Genomic DNA, 13,329 nt, shown 5'->3' with positions numbered 1-13,329 from the left:
TACAATCTTATCAACACACCCGTATCCTCCCCTTACACAACACCACTCAACAGATATAACAATATATATAGCTCACAAGTCAAGGCAAAGTACAGTTGCGTAACGTGTGACTTGTAGATATCCTTAGACAGCTCTACGAGTATAGAGTTCTCTGTGTGTTAGGACTATGTCGGACAGCTCAGTCCCCAGCAGTGCGGCCGGCGGCCATCAGTATGCCTAACTAAACTAGCTAACTGCCGGCCTTGTTATTAGTCTCAGTCAGATTGGCGGTGCGTGCACGGTTACACCAGAGGCCTTAGTTCTCTGGCTGACCCGGGTCTGGTGGGTACCTTTAGACTTTGTCCGGAACGCAGGAATAGGATTTCATCCAAGAACCATATGAACTCACTGACGCCGCTACTTCTGAGCCCGGTCTGTAATGACCATCTTCTCCGTTAAGATGGTAGTCTGACAAACTCTGGAACAGTCTCTAATGCAGCTCCCCTCACGGAAGCTCCGGTCCTCGTTGGGGTCCTTTTTCCGGTGGATCGCAGTGTCTGTCTCGCTAGCTGCAGTCCTCACCAGCTCATCTCATCTCGCTCACATGCATCTAACCGCTTTCCTCTGCTCCTCTCTATGGTCATGATGCACTTCTTTTTTCTCTGTCCCAGTCCAGAGCACAGTGACCTCTTGTGGTCAAAAAACAAAATGACAGTTACAACAGAAACGGACATTCCCAGCAGGAGGACTGTTTCACCATCTTACACAGCATGCTGCGAATTGCCCCGATTCTCCATGGCCAGCCTATCTATCAGAATCGTCCGCGCCTCCTGCTCCTGGGCGGCGGCTCTTGTGGCGATCTGCCGCGGGACTTCACATCGTCCGTGGACAGGGGGCCTTAATGCTATTTTCTGTTTATTTGCAAGAGAGTCAGTAAAAACTGTGTGCTTTCGGTTTCACAAAAGCTCTTTGGTCTGGACTCTTTATTTCACCTCAGAGGCACTGGCGTCACATTGAACTATTACCAATTGCTGACATCAGTCATTCTTGTGCAATCCGATTACTGCGCATCCATCATTCTATGCAGAGTAGCCACTACCGTGACTAGGCCTGAGTTAGAAAACCTACTGGAGTTACTTCTGCTAACTTCAGCTCACTGCATTTTAATAAGGCCAGCCTTACTAATGTACATTACATAGAAGTACTTGAGCCAATCAACTCAGATTATCCATTCCCTCACCATGGCTTTCAAAATTCAAAATGATGGTCCCAAGGTCCTCTCGCAGTTGAAACCACAGTGCTGACTTCCTCTTCTGCAGACCGTCACCCTTTAGAGTATCAGCCTTTCTACAGGCTGTTGCACCTCTGTAATGTATGGCTGGCCCAACTTGCAGTTCTGGCTTCTTGCCTGCAGATGACTGCATCCCATTCTTGCAGACACCAGCAGCTCCTTTGCAGTCAGTTCTCGGTCTCATAGTCCCTGCACTCCTGTTGTGGCATAAATACAATTGCTTTTTTATATGGCCCGGGGCTGCCAAGAAAGTTTGGGTATCACAGTGTGGAACTTCCTCTTTCTCCTGCCAGTATGAGTGATGACTTCACTGGAGGGGTGGGGATTAATCTTCTAGCACTTGGCTTACTCTGTTTACTGGTCCTTGCTGCAACCGTACTCTATCCCCTACCTGTGCTAAGGCCAAGACGGGGAGGCGGCTGTGAACCTCAGCATTTAGTAATGGGGGATGAAGGATTGGGAATGATCCCCCCTCTAACAAGTGTAGAGAGAGATGTAACTGACAGCCGGCCTCTCCCACTGCAACAGCAGGAATCATTAAAAAACACCGGTCCCAGCTGTTAACCCTTTACATACTGTGATCAATATTTAATAAAGCATGCAAAGGATTTACAGAGGGAGGGTACTCTGTCTGTGACATCATCCCCCCCCCCCTCCATGTAATTGGATAGGGCCGATTGGCTTCAATGGCAACCAGACACCACTCAATGACGCCTGGTTTGCCAGAACCTGTGATTGCAATGTGTATCAATAATGCATTGCAGTACAGAAGCACTGCAATGTATTATCAGCGTAATCATAACATCACAGGTTTAAGTCTCCTTAAAGGGCATAAAATAATGTAAATAAAAATAAAATGATTTAAAAAAACACATAAAAATAGTAAAAAAAAATTAACCCTTTTTGCACACTCTCCCTTATTTGTTAAAAAAAACGAAAAAAAAACATGTTCGCTATCATCGCATCTGTAGTGACTAGAGATGAGCGAGCACCAAAATGCTCGAGTGCTCGTTACTCGAGTCGAACTTTCAGTGATGCTCGAGAGTTCGTTTCGAGTAACGAACCCCATTGAAGTCAATGGGCGACTCGAGCATTTTTGTATATGACTGGTGTTCTGCTAAGGTTTTCATTTGTGAAAATCTTAGCAAATCACCAAAGTCATGTAAAAAACACAGAAATGGATAGGGCAGGCGAGGAGCAACATGCAGGACTGCATTTCGGGTTCCGAGGTCTCACTTTTAAGCCACAATAGTGGCAAGAGTGAGACATTACCCCCCCCCCCCCGCCCTGTCAGCATAACGATTGTTCTCCTCTGCCACAGCTGTAACAGCTGTGGCAGAGAAGAACGATGTTAGCCCATTGCATTCAATGGAGCCGGCAATACAGCCGGCTCCATTGAAAGCAATGGGCTGCCGGCGAGCGCGGGATGAATTTTTGGGAAGGGCTTAAAAAATATAAGCCCTTACCTGAAAATCATCCTAAAATGTGTGAAAATAAAAAAAAATGTATACTCACCTTTCCGCTGCAGCCGGAGTTCAGCCGCGTCTGGCCGGCAGTTCTTCTGAACAGCTGTGAGTAGTATTCAGCAGCCGGGGATTTAAAATCCCCGCCTGCTGAATGAGCTGCCTCTGATTGGTCACAGCCTCACCAATCAGAGGCAGCTCTCACTCACACCCATTCATGAATTCATGAATGGGTGAGTGAGTGCTGCCTCTGATTGACTCAGCGCAGGGACCAATCAGAGGCAGCACTCACCCATTCATGAATTCATGAATGGGTGTGAGTGAGAGCTGCCTCTGATTGGTGAGGCTGTGATCAATCAGAGGCAGCTCATTCAGTTGGCAGGGATTTTAAATCCCCGGCTGGTGATAGATCAGCAGTTCAGCACCACAGTGCAGGGGACAGCAGGAGAAGACGCGGCTGTGCCCCGGCAGCTGAAGGGAGGTGAGTATCTATTTTTTTTGTTTTTTAAATCACTTTTAATTCATTTCCAGGGAATAGCTTATATGTAAAGCCCTTCCCTGAAAAAGAATTCAGGTGTGCCAGCGGACCATTGTCTTCAATGGAGTCGCCGGCAGCAGCAGCGGCTCCATTGAGGAGAATGCCTGCATTTTTATTGTTTTTTACACTAAAGTCTTTCTTTTTCAGAAAAGGGCTTATATTTTTAAGCCCTTCACGAAAATTCATCCCACGCTCGCCGGCAGCCCATTGCTTTCAATGGAGCCGGCTGTATTGCCCGCTCCATTAAATTCAATGGTCAGTGCTCGTTTAATCGAGACGAGTACTGCGTGGTGTTCGTCTCGAGTAACGAGCATCTCGAGCACCCTAATACTCGGACGAGTATACTCGCTCATCTCTAGTAGTGATTAGTGATGAGCGAGCACCAAAATGCTCGGGTGCTCGTTACTCGAGACGAACTTTCCGCGATGCTCGAGGGTTCGTTTCGAGTAACGAACCCCATTGAAGTCAATGGGCGACCCGAGCATTTTTGTATATCGCCGATGCTCGCTAAGTTTTTCATTTGTGAAAATCTGGGCAATTCAAGAAAGTGATGGGAACGACACAGAAACGGATAGGGCAGGCGAGGGGCTACATGTTGGGCTGCATCTCAGGTTTCCAGGTCCCACTATTAAGCCACAATAGCGGCAAGAGTGCCCCCCCCTCCCAACAATTTTTACTTCTGAAAAACCCTCATTAGCAAGGCACACCTTAGCTAAGCACCACACTACCTCCAACAAAGCACAATCACTGCCTGCATGACACTCCGCTGCCACTTCTCCTGGGTAACATGCTGCCCAACTCCCCCCCCTCGCACGACCCAGTGTCCACAGCGCACACCAAAGTGTCCCTGCGCAGCCTTCAGCTGCCCTCATGCCACACGCTGGCCTCATAGCCACACCACCCTCATGTCTATTTATAAGTGCGTCTGCCATGAGGAGGAACCGCAGGCACACACTGCAGAGGGTTAGCACGGCCAGGCAGCGACCCTCTTTAAAAGGGGCGGGGCGATAGCCCATAATGCTGTACAGAAGCAATGAGAAATCCAATCCTGTGCCACCTCCATCAGGAGCTGCACACGTGGGCATAGCAATGGGGAACCCATGTGCCACACACTATTCATTCTGTCAAGGTGTCTGCATGCCCCAGTCAGACTGCGGTTTTTTATAAATAGTCACAGGCAGGTACAACTCCACAATGGGAATTCTGTGTGCACCCACAGCATGGGTGGCTCCCTGGAACCCACCGGCGGTACATAAATGTATTCCATTGCAGTGCCCTGGACAGCAGAGCTAACGTCAGATTAAATGCAGGTGGGCTTCGGCCCACACTGCATGCCCCAGTGACACTGGGGTTTTTTATAAGTAGACACAGGCAGGTACAACTCCCTATTGTGAAGTCCCTGTGGACCCACAGCATGGGTGGCTCCCTGGAACCCACCGGTGGTACATAAATAAATCCCATTGCAGTGCCCAGCACAGCTGAGGTAACGTCAGGTTTAATGCAGGTGGGCTTCGGCCCACACTGCATGCCCCAGTCAGACTGGGGTTCTTTAGAAGTGGACACATGCAGTTACAACTCCGTGTGGACCGACAGCATGGGTGGGTCCCAGGAAGCCACAAGCGGTACATAAATATTTCCCATTGCATTGCCAATCACAGCTGAGGTAACGTCCGATTAAATGACGGCAGTGATGTAACGGGCAACACAGAGCCAGGAAACAATTTTGCGCAAGCCTGCTGTAACACTTAGCTGCGTAATAATTAGGACTACTACCCCCAGCAGAGACGCAGTACACTCAAGACGGTCACAGGCAGCCTAAAGATATAGACAGTATATCTCTTTCACCTTTCCCACTGTCCCTGCCTCACCAGTACTGCCCCTATACTCTGTACAATGACTGCAGACTGAGGACGCAATGCTCTGCACGCCCGATATACAAAAAAAAAAATTGTGCAACACTGCTCACAGCAGCCTCAACAGTACTGCACACGGTCAGATGTGGCCCTAAGAAGGACCGTTGGGGTTCTTCAAGCCTAAAATAACTCCTAACGCTCTCCCTATAGCAGCTCCACCATCAGCAGCACTTTCCCTGATCTCTGTCAGAATACATCTGAGGCGAGCCGCGGGAGGGGCCGATTTATATACTCGGGTGACACCTGATCTCGCCAGCCACTCACTGCAGGGGGGTGGTATAGGGCTGGAACGTCACAGGAGGAAGTTGTAATGCCTTCCATGTCTTTCTATTGGCCAGAAAAGCGCGCAAATGTCTTAGAGATGAAAGTGAAAGTAACTCGAACATCGCGTGGTGCTCGTCTCTAGTAACGAGCATCTCGAACACGCTAATACTCGAACGAGCATCAAGCTCGGACGAGTACGTTCGCTCATCTCTAGTAGTGACCCATACAACAAAATGAACACACTTGGTATAAAACAAAAAAAGGGGGGGGGGGGAAGAAACTGAGCCAGAATGCTTTTTATGTTCATTTCACCTCCCCAAAAAAGTAACCAAACAATCAGTTTGTAGATCAAAATGGTACCATTAAAATATGGAGTTTGCGCACAATGAAAACCTAGAAAAAGATATTTTTGCTTTTGTTATAATCTTAACCCACAGAAAATATCGTCATTTATGCTGCAGAATCAATGCGTTTTTTCCTCCCTTCCCACCAAAAAATAAAATAAAAATTATGCCATACATTTTATGTCCCCAAAAATGGTACCGATAAAAACTAGAGTATTTCAGACGGAGCCGGGGGCTAAGAACTTTACAGGATGTGCGGGGACAACAGAAGTGAGTCACATCTGAGGAGGGCCGCTCGCAGCTGAAATGTGCACCATTTTCTCATCCATCTTCAGAAATGCAAAGACTTTAGAAGCCTGTAAGTTCGAGATTTCTGTAAGTTTATACATTTTATTTTTATAGCTGTTACATTTATCGCATGTCCTTTTTATTTATCCTTTTTTTATCCTTTATATATATGTACTGAAATTTTTGTGTCAAAGTCAAAGAATTTTGGTGATAACTGTGAGTCTTCTGACTCTGACCCTAAACCTTTGGTGGTGTTAACCCTTCTGAAGAGCAATGTAGGTGTGTGCAGGTCCCTTGGTCTTTTCCAGGGGTGGTGGCAGTGAGAGTTTGGGGTGTATGGACTGTGTGGGGGTGTCACCTATGCTAAACTGACAGCCTGAGTGAAAGGTGTGTATAAGATTGTGTAGCTAAGATAGATCAACCCCGGGTGGTGGCATCTGAGTCACCTGTTGTGAGAGCGTGCATGTGGCCAAGTAACAACTGATTCTGGATGAAGATGACATTATGCAGGAAGAATTGAACCATAGCACTGATGTCAAGTCTTTTTAGGTCAATATTCGAAAATGGGGCTCTTATAGAGAAATTAGACTGAAGTTTATAGAAAAGTGAGATTACAGTTAAGAAAAAGTTTAGGACATAATAAAGAAACACAGTAACAAGAGGGACCCAAAACATGGAAACATGGGCCCTCAAAGTACATTCTGTCTAACTGCCATCAGGGAGCCTCTTTACAAGCTATTGGCCGCCACAAGGGAACTTCTACAGACAACACATCCTCATTTACAAGGATGTTGTTGTCCAGATTACAATAGCTGTCATGCTGACTTCCTAGATCTAGCTTGACTTTCAATATCTGCCTCCCTACGAAGGAGAAAATAATGGAGGTCACACCAAGAATGACTTCCTAGAACAAGACTATACGAAAACATCTTTTAGTAAGACAGAGAAATATCCGATGTATACAGATATGCCATGAAAACAAACATATAATATTGGCAATTGATTAAGCTATAATATTATTTTCCGATCGGAGCATGATGGGTCCTTCGGCGACAACTCATTTATGTTCTTCTTAGATATGAAATTAATTGATTGATATGTTTACTAGTGACTTTCACACTACCGTGTTTCTCTGAAAATAAGACATCCCCTGAAAATAAGACCTAGTAGAGGTTTTGCTAAAGTGCTAAATATAAGGCCTCCCTCGAAAGTAAGAACCTAGCTCTGTCCCTGCTGTGTGAGTCTGCTGTGATGAGCTCCCCCAGGTGTCCAGAAGCTGCAATACCGTCTCTGCTGTACAAGTGGTCCAAGAACTGCTGTGGGTGATCGTTACAGTCTCCAGACAGTGTGTGGGAGCCAGGTACTTTACAGCCCTTATTTTTTGTAGCCCTGTGTGTGAGTCAGGCAACCAGTGTGTCACTTTGATTCTTTAGGGGGTGATCGTTACAGTCTCTATACAGTGTGTACATGGAAATAATGGTAGTAACAAGAAATTCTTGATAGGATTCACAGTTTGTCTGGTGCGTGATGACAACTACTGTACAGTATATAATAAATGTTCTTTTTTTTTGTTCAACAATCTATGTGAATTATTCTTCGTGGAAAAATAAGACATCCCCTGAAAATAAGACCTAGCACATCTTTGGGATCAAAAATTAATATAAGACTCTGTCTTATTTTTAGGGAAACAGGGTAGAATCTGAATCTCATTCTGACGATGTGACATTAATTGGCGTCTTTCATTATAGGCTGCGTCCTATTTTGAACTTGTCACAATAGTTTTTATACCAAAACAGAGTTGTGTTGTGATGACATCACAATGGATTCAGTGTTGGCGCGCAGGTTGTGTTCCGTTGGAACCAGCGCTCGCTCGTCTTGCTTTCCTGCTTGTGTGCTGTTATGATTTCACAATAGTACTTGTCGTTATATATATATATCTATGTCTGTATTCCTCTTGTAGGCAGCGGACTGCTGAGAAAACATCACAATAGTTTTTGTTTTATCTCGTAACTTTATTTGATTGTGGTGTCAACAGGGCAGTATTTGTCTTTATTTTGTCAGAATCGGCAGATGTAGATCCATCGTGCCACATGTTGGTTTGGCTTAGGGTCAAATGCAGAGAAGACACCTGAGGTCCCTGATCTTCACCCTTTAACCACCTATGTGGACTTCGCTGCAGGGCCCCCAGGATGTTAGTCTGGAAATAATGCCAGTAATGTGCAAGCTGACACTACAACAGACCAAGATGCGGTATATGATGGTGTGAGGTGAAGTCAGACCATCCAGGTCAGGGCAGGCAGCATCATTTTTGAACATGAAACAAGCCGGAGATCAGAACAGACTAAGGAGGTTCAGCATGGTATAATGGACCTTTCAAACAGGACAGAATATTCCACAACAGGACCAAAAGACTAGAAACTCGGACACCTTCCCTACAAAGGGGTTCTAAAAAGTTTTCAGCCCGACCAATAAGAGAATGAGCTAGGGGCTATGAAACTTTAATGCTGCTCAACATATTTCCCCCGAAGTTCAACACACTTATTATACAGTTTCTGAAGTTTCTTTTCCCCTTCCAAAAGATGTTTTGGTCACTGAAAAACAGCTTTGTAGCTGCTATCACCTGTAAATCATTCAAAAATTTACATCCCTTCACGTTTTTTTTTAGGTGTGGAAATAGGTAATAGTTTAGTGGTGCAATATCTAGTGAATAGGATGGATGGTCTGTGCACTAAATCCCCAAATCCTTCAAGAAATCCATTGTCTTGGCAGCCTTGTGTGAAGGAGCAAGTCCTGAAGAAGGAGCACACCTTTTTTCATGCTGATACGGAGTTATACAGCTATTTTCCTCGAGGTCCTACACAATAGCATCTCTTAGAAACCCTTCAAACATTTTACCTACAATAGAAGGAAGACTTACTGGCTTGTAGTTTACAGGTTTACTTTTTGACCTCCTCTTGAATATCGGCACCACATTGGCTATGCACCAATTCAGTGGAACAGACCCAGAGTCCTAAAATATAAGAAACAAGGCTCTGTCTATCACATTATTTAATTCCATTAGAACCCGGGGGTGTCTGCCATCGGGACCCAGGGATTTGTCTATTTTAATCTTTTTAAGACTGCTCTGCATTTCTTCCTGGGTTAAACTGGTAACATTTAGTGGAGAGTTTACTTTATCATTCTGCATCTCATCTGACATTTCATTTTCTTCTGTGAATACACTGCAAAACTTTAATAGATTTATTTTCTCCTCCTCGCCCTCTAGAATTTGTCCTACATTATTTATTAAAGGGCTAATACCTTCATTATTAATCTTTTTACTATTTATATAGCTGAAGAATAGTTTAGGGTTAGTTTTACACTCTTTGATGTTTTTAGCTGCTTTTTGCATAATTTTTTTTATAGGTTTTTAGTTCTCCTTCGTTGCCTTCTTGTTTTAGTATGTCACAAATACACACACTTTCGCTATGACTAGTTTTCATGGACGGCGGTTTACGAGCCCAACAGGCACCACTCTGGGATGTCGACACTCCGGGCAGACCTGTAAGGTCGATTTAGTTCTAGCTCCCCGGATCCTGCACTTGTACAAAATGGAGGCTAAATCGCACCCCGCAAGGCCTAACACACCCCAACACACGTCACTGCCAGCACTGACCATTTCCGACAGGTAGGTTAGCCACCACACACGCACAATCACCACACTTCAGAGCTATGAAGCCCTTAAAGCATTCAAAGAAGGCTAGTTTTAATCTTTATTCTACAAAAGGTAGCAGTGCTTAGATAAAAATATACAAGAGATAATGTACATAAAAGAGGGAGGAGCTACAAGTACAGACAAACAGTATAAAACAAAAGGGACAGAATAAGAGAAAATACCAGTCGTTGTTTCCAACAGTCCTGATATGCGAGGCATATGATCAGCTGGGTACTTGTGTATTATGCTGCCACCGGAAGTAAGGGGTGGAGACACAATACAGCTGTCAAAAAAGTTTTTAACGTCCCCAGCTTCTGATGGGCTGGGGGCGTGTTTAATCCCCCAAGTGCCGTTCTGACACTACAGGGTAGAGTGGCGATGCTGGGAGCCGTGGCGCCAGAGGATAGCAGCCAGTGGCATTCTGAGGCTGGGAGCAGCGGCGGGTCTGGCAAAGGCACAGGCACATGAGGACAGCGCCAAGGCTGGGATTGCTGGCAGAGACGGAGGAGCAGTGTGGCAAGGCTGGGAGCAGTGTTGTCTGCAATCCCCCACAGCAGGAGGACAGCGCCAAGAGTGTGAGCGGCGGCAGAGGCACCTAAGGCAGAAGGACGGTGCTGCTGAAGAGTGAGGGACGAGGGTAATTGGTGTCCTGAACCCAGCAGACAGCCGCAATAGTGGCTGCAACAAACTGCCTGCATGGTCCGCTAAAGGAGCGCAGGGATAGCTGCAGCGTGTGTATTGCTTTTGTGCCTGGCCTGGAGGGTTAGGGTGAGGGTTCATTTTCCTATAAGGCTAAGATATGTAAGCATAATAAGAAAACGAACTTTCACCCTAACCATCCAGGGCAGACACACAAGCAATACACATGATGCTAGGACCTTCTATTCTTCAGCCTATCGGAAGCTAGGGGTGTGACAGGGGCATTGCTACATGCAAGCCCTGTCAAACCCCTAGCTTCTGGTGGCATCAAGGTACACCAGTACCGATCAGCTGACACTCAATGTCACCCCATGAATCTGACACTTGGGTAAGGAACCCACTTAGTTATAAAGCCTCCACAGAACTACAGCCCTGTCGGCCTTTTTCTGATGTCGTCAAGGGCGAGTTGAGTATATGCGTGGATCATCTGTGGGAAATTTAATATTTCAGCCAAATTTTCCTGGGAGACACTGCAATGGGGAAAATATTGCCATCATGTTTAATATCAGGGATCTATCTACCTGTAGATACTAAACTGAAAATGTACCTGATGTTGAGCTGGGGCCTTTGGGTGACCCATAATCTCCAATATAAAATTCTTCTTTGATAAGGACACTAGCAAGCCACTGGTGCCAGAGAAATACCAATCCTCACTGGCATGGGGTAATTAACAGCCCCTTGTCACTGGCTAACTTTTTGACCATCTGGACAAAGGACTTCCTGAGATAATTGTACATCAAGGTTCACTACAGATGTGAGGGAAGGGGAAATAAAAATGGAGTAGTTCAACCTAGCTTTTCCCTAGTCCAGAGCGACATCAAGTTGCCTCTCAAAGGTGGGTGACGCTTTACCAATATCATTATATCACATCATAGTTTAAATGATCTCTTTTTGCTGCTTATTGCCCCCTTTCCATCTTTATTAAGCCACATTGGTTTTCTCTTTTATTTCTGTAAAAGATGAACTTCTCACAGAAAGTATTTAGGATATTTTAATAGATTTCCAATTTATGGTCCGTACTCTTATTTTTGAGGACATTATCCCTGTCATTAAAATTTAGGGTCTCTCTTTGCCTTCCTAAGATATAGTATTTTTGTAATTCCCCGATAAAACTCTCTCTTGAAAGGCAAGTTGCAATTTATTATATTTCCCTGTTCAATAAAGGTTTTTGGTTCATTGTATTGGAGTGGCTTTATCAACTGAACCCACAGCAGCAGATGTTAGCCCTGCAGATGCAGTTTTGTCCACAATTTTTTGGTTACTGTGGAACATAGGAATGAGACCACGAATGATGCACCCCCAAGCCTGGTAAGTGACACTGATGAGCCCCCAAGCCTGGTAAGTGACACCGATGAGCCCCCAAGAATGGTAAGTGACACTGATGAGCCCCCAAGCCTGGTAAGTGACACCGATGAGCCCCCAAGCCTGGTAAGTGACACTGATGAGCCAGTCCCCCCCTGGTCCTGAAAAGCGGAGCTCCGGGCCTACTGATCCAATATTACACTTGGACAAGTCATAAGGAAAATATTCCTCAGATTAGCAGACGGGTCTAGGGGAACTGTCATATCGGATAGATGTACTTGCGTTGCCATGGTCAAATAGATTCTTTCCAACACTAATTACTTTGAAACACTTGAAATAAATCCATCTAAAATGTATCTAAAAATGTAACAGTTTGATTTAAATAGAACATGAACATCAGATGTTACACAGGGAAGAACCTAATTTCATACTAACCAATGATCCGCAATTTCAATATTTTTTCCATTTACAAAAAATGCACAAGACCCTAAAGAATCCCTGAGGATGGCATAGAATCTATTCACTCACTGTAACGTACAGTATCTCAATAAATTGACATTCATCTTCAAAGCATTGTTTCATCTGTCCATTTGCATATTTCCCAGAGGAGCATGCATGGCCTTATAAGTCTCCTCACGTCTTCTAGGTGCTCTCCCTAAAGCGAAACAATACCCTTCCTGACTCACATCTACAGGCTTCTCACCAACCAAGCCGGCAATCTACTGCACATGGATGAGGAGCAAAAAACCCAAACTAGCATCTGTGCATGGTTATCTTTTCCATCTACAGAAGGCTCTATTTGGCTTTGACTGATATTCTCAGTTATTACTACAAGGCTTGTTAAAAAGTCTGACATAAACTTGCAGGAATGCTGCCTTCCAAAAGGGGGCACTGTAGAGTCATTGTTCAGTTTCCTATTTGTATATTTCCCAGAGGAGCATGCATGGCGTTACAGGTCTCCTCATACCTTCTAGGTGCTCTCCCTAAAGAGAAACAATAGCCTTCCTGGCCCAGATCTACAGGCTTCTCACCAGCTAAGACAGCAACCTACTGCACACTGATGAGGGGCAAAAACCTAATGTTGTCCATGGTTATTTTTTCCATCTAGAGAAGGCTCTCTCTGGCTCTGACTTATTTTCCCAGTCATTATTACAAGGCTTGTTAAAAGGTCTTACATTGACCTCCAATAGGTAGTGGTGTAGAGGCATTGGTCCATTTCCTATTTGCATATTTCCCAGAGGTGCATGCATGGCCTTATAAGTTTCCTCACATCTTATAGGGGCTCTCCTTAAGGTGAAACAATATCTTTCCTAATCCATCTTTAGAGGCATAAACAGCTATTATTGTTGTACTGCATGTAACCTGCCTGGGAGTTTTGGGACATTGTGCACCTCCAGTAAGCAGTACAATGTTCACATGTTTAGTATATACAGATAAATCCTAAATTACAAAATAAAAGCTCATACTAAACCCTCATACCCATATATTTTCTAGAAGTAGACACTTTGCACAAATGCCACTCAGCACTTTATACACATGGGTACCTTGCGTCAA

This window comes from Eleutherodactylus coqui, chromosome 6, assembly GCF_035609145.1.
Source record: "Eleutherodactylus coqui strain aEleCoq1 chromosome 6, aEleCoq1.hap1, whole genome shotgun sequence".
NCBI classification, from domain to species: Eukaryota; Metazoa; Chordata; class Amphibia; order Anura; family Eleutherodactylidae; genus Eleutherodactylus; species Eleutherodactylus coqui.
The sequence above is the reverse complement of the archived record's forward strand: the minus strand, read 5'-3'. Positions refer to the sequence as shown.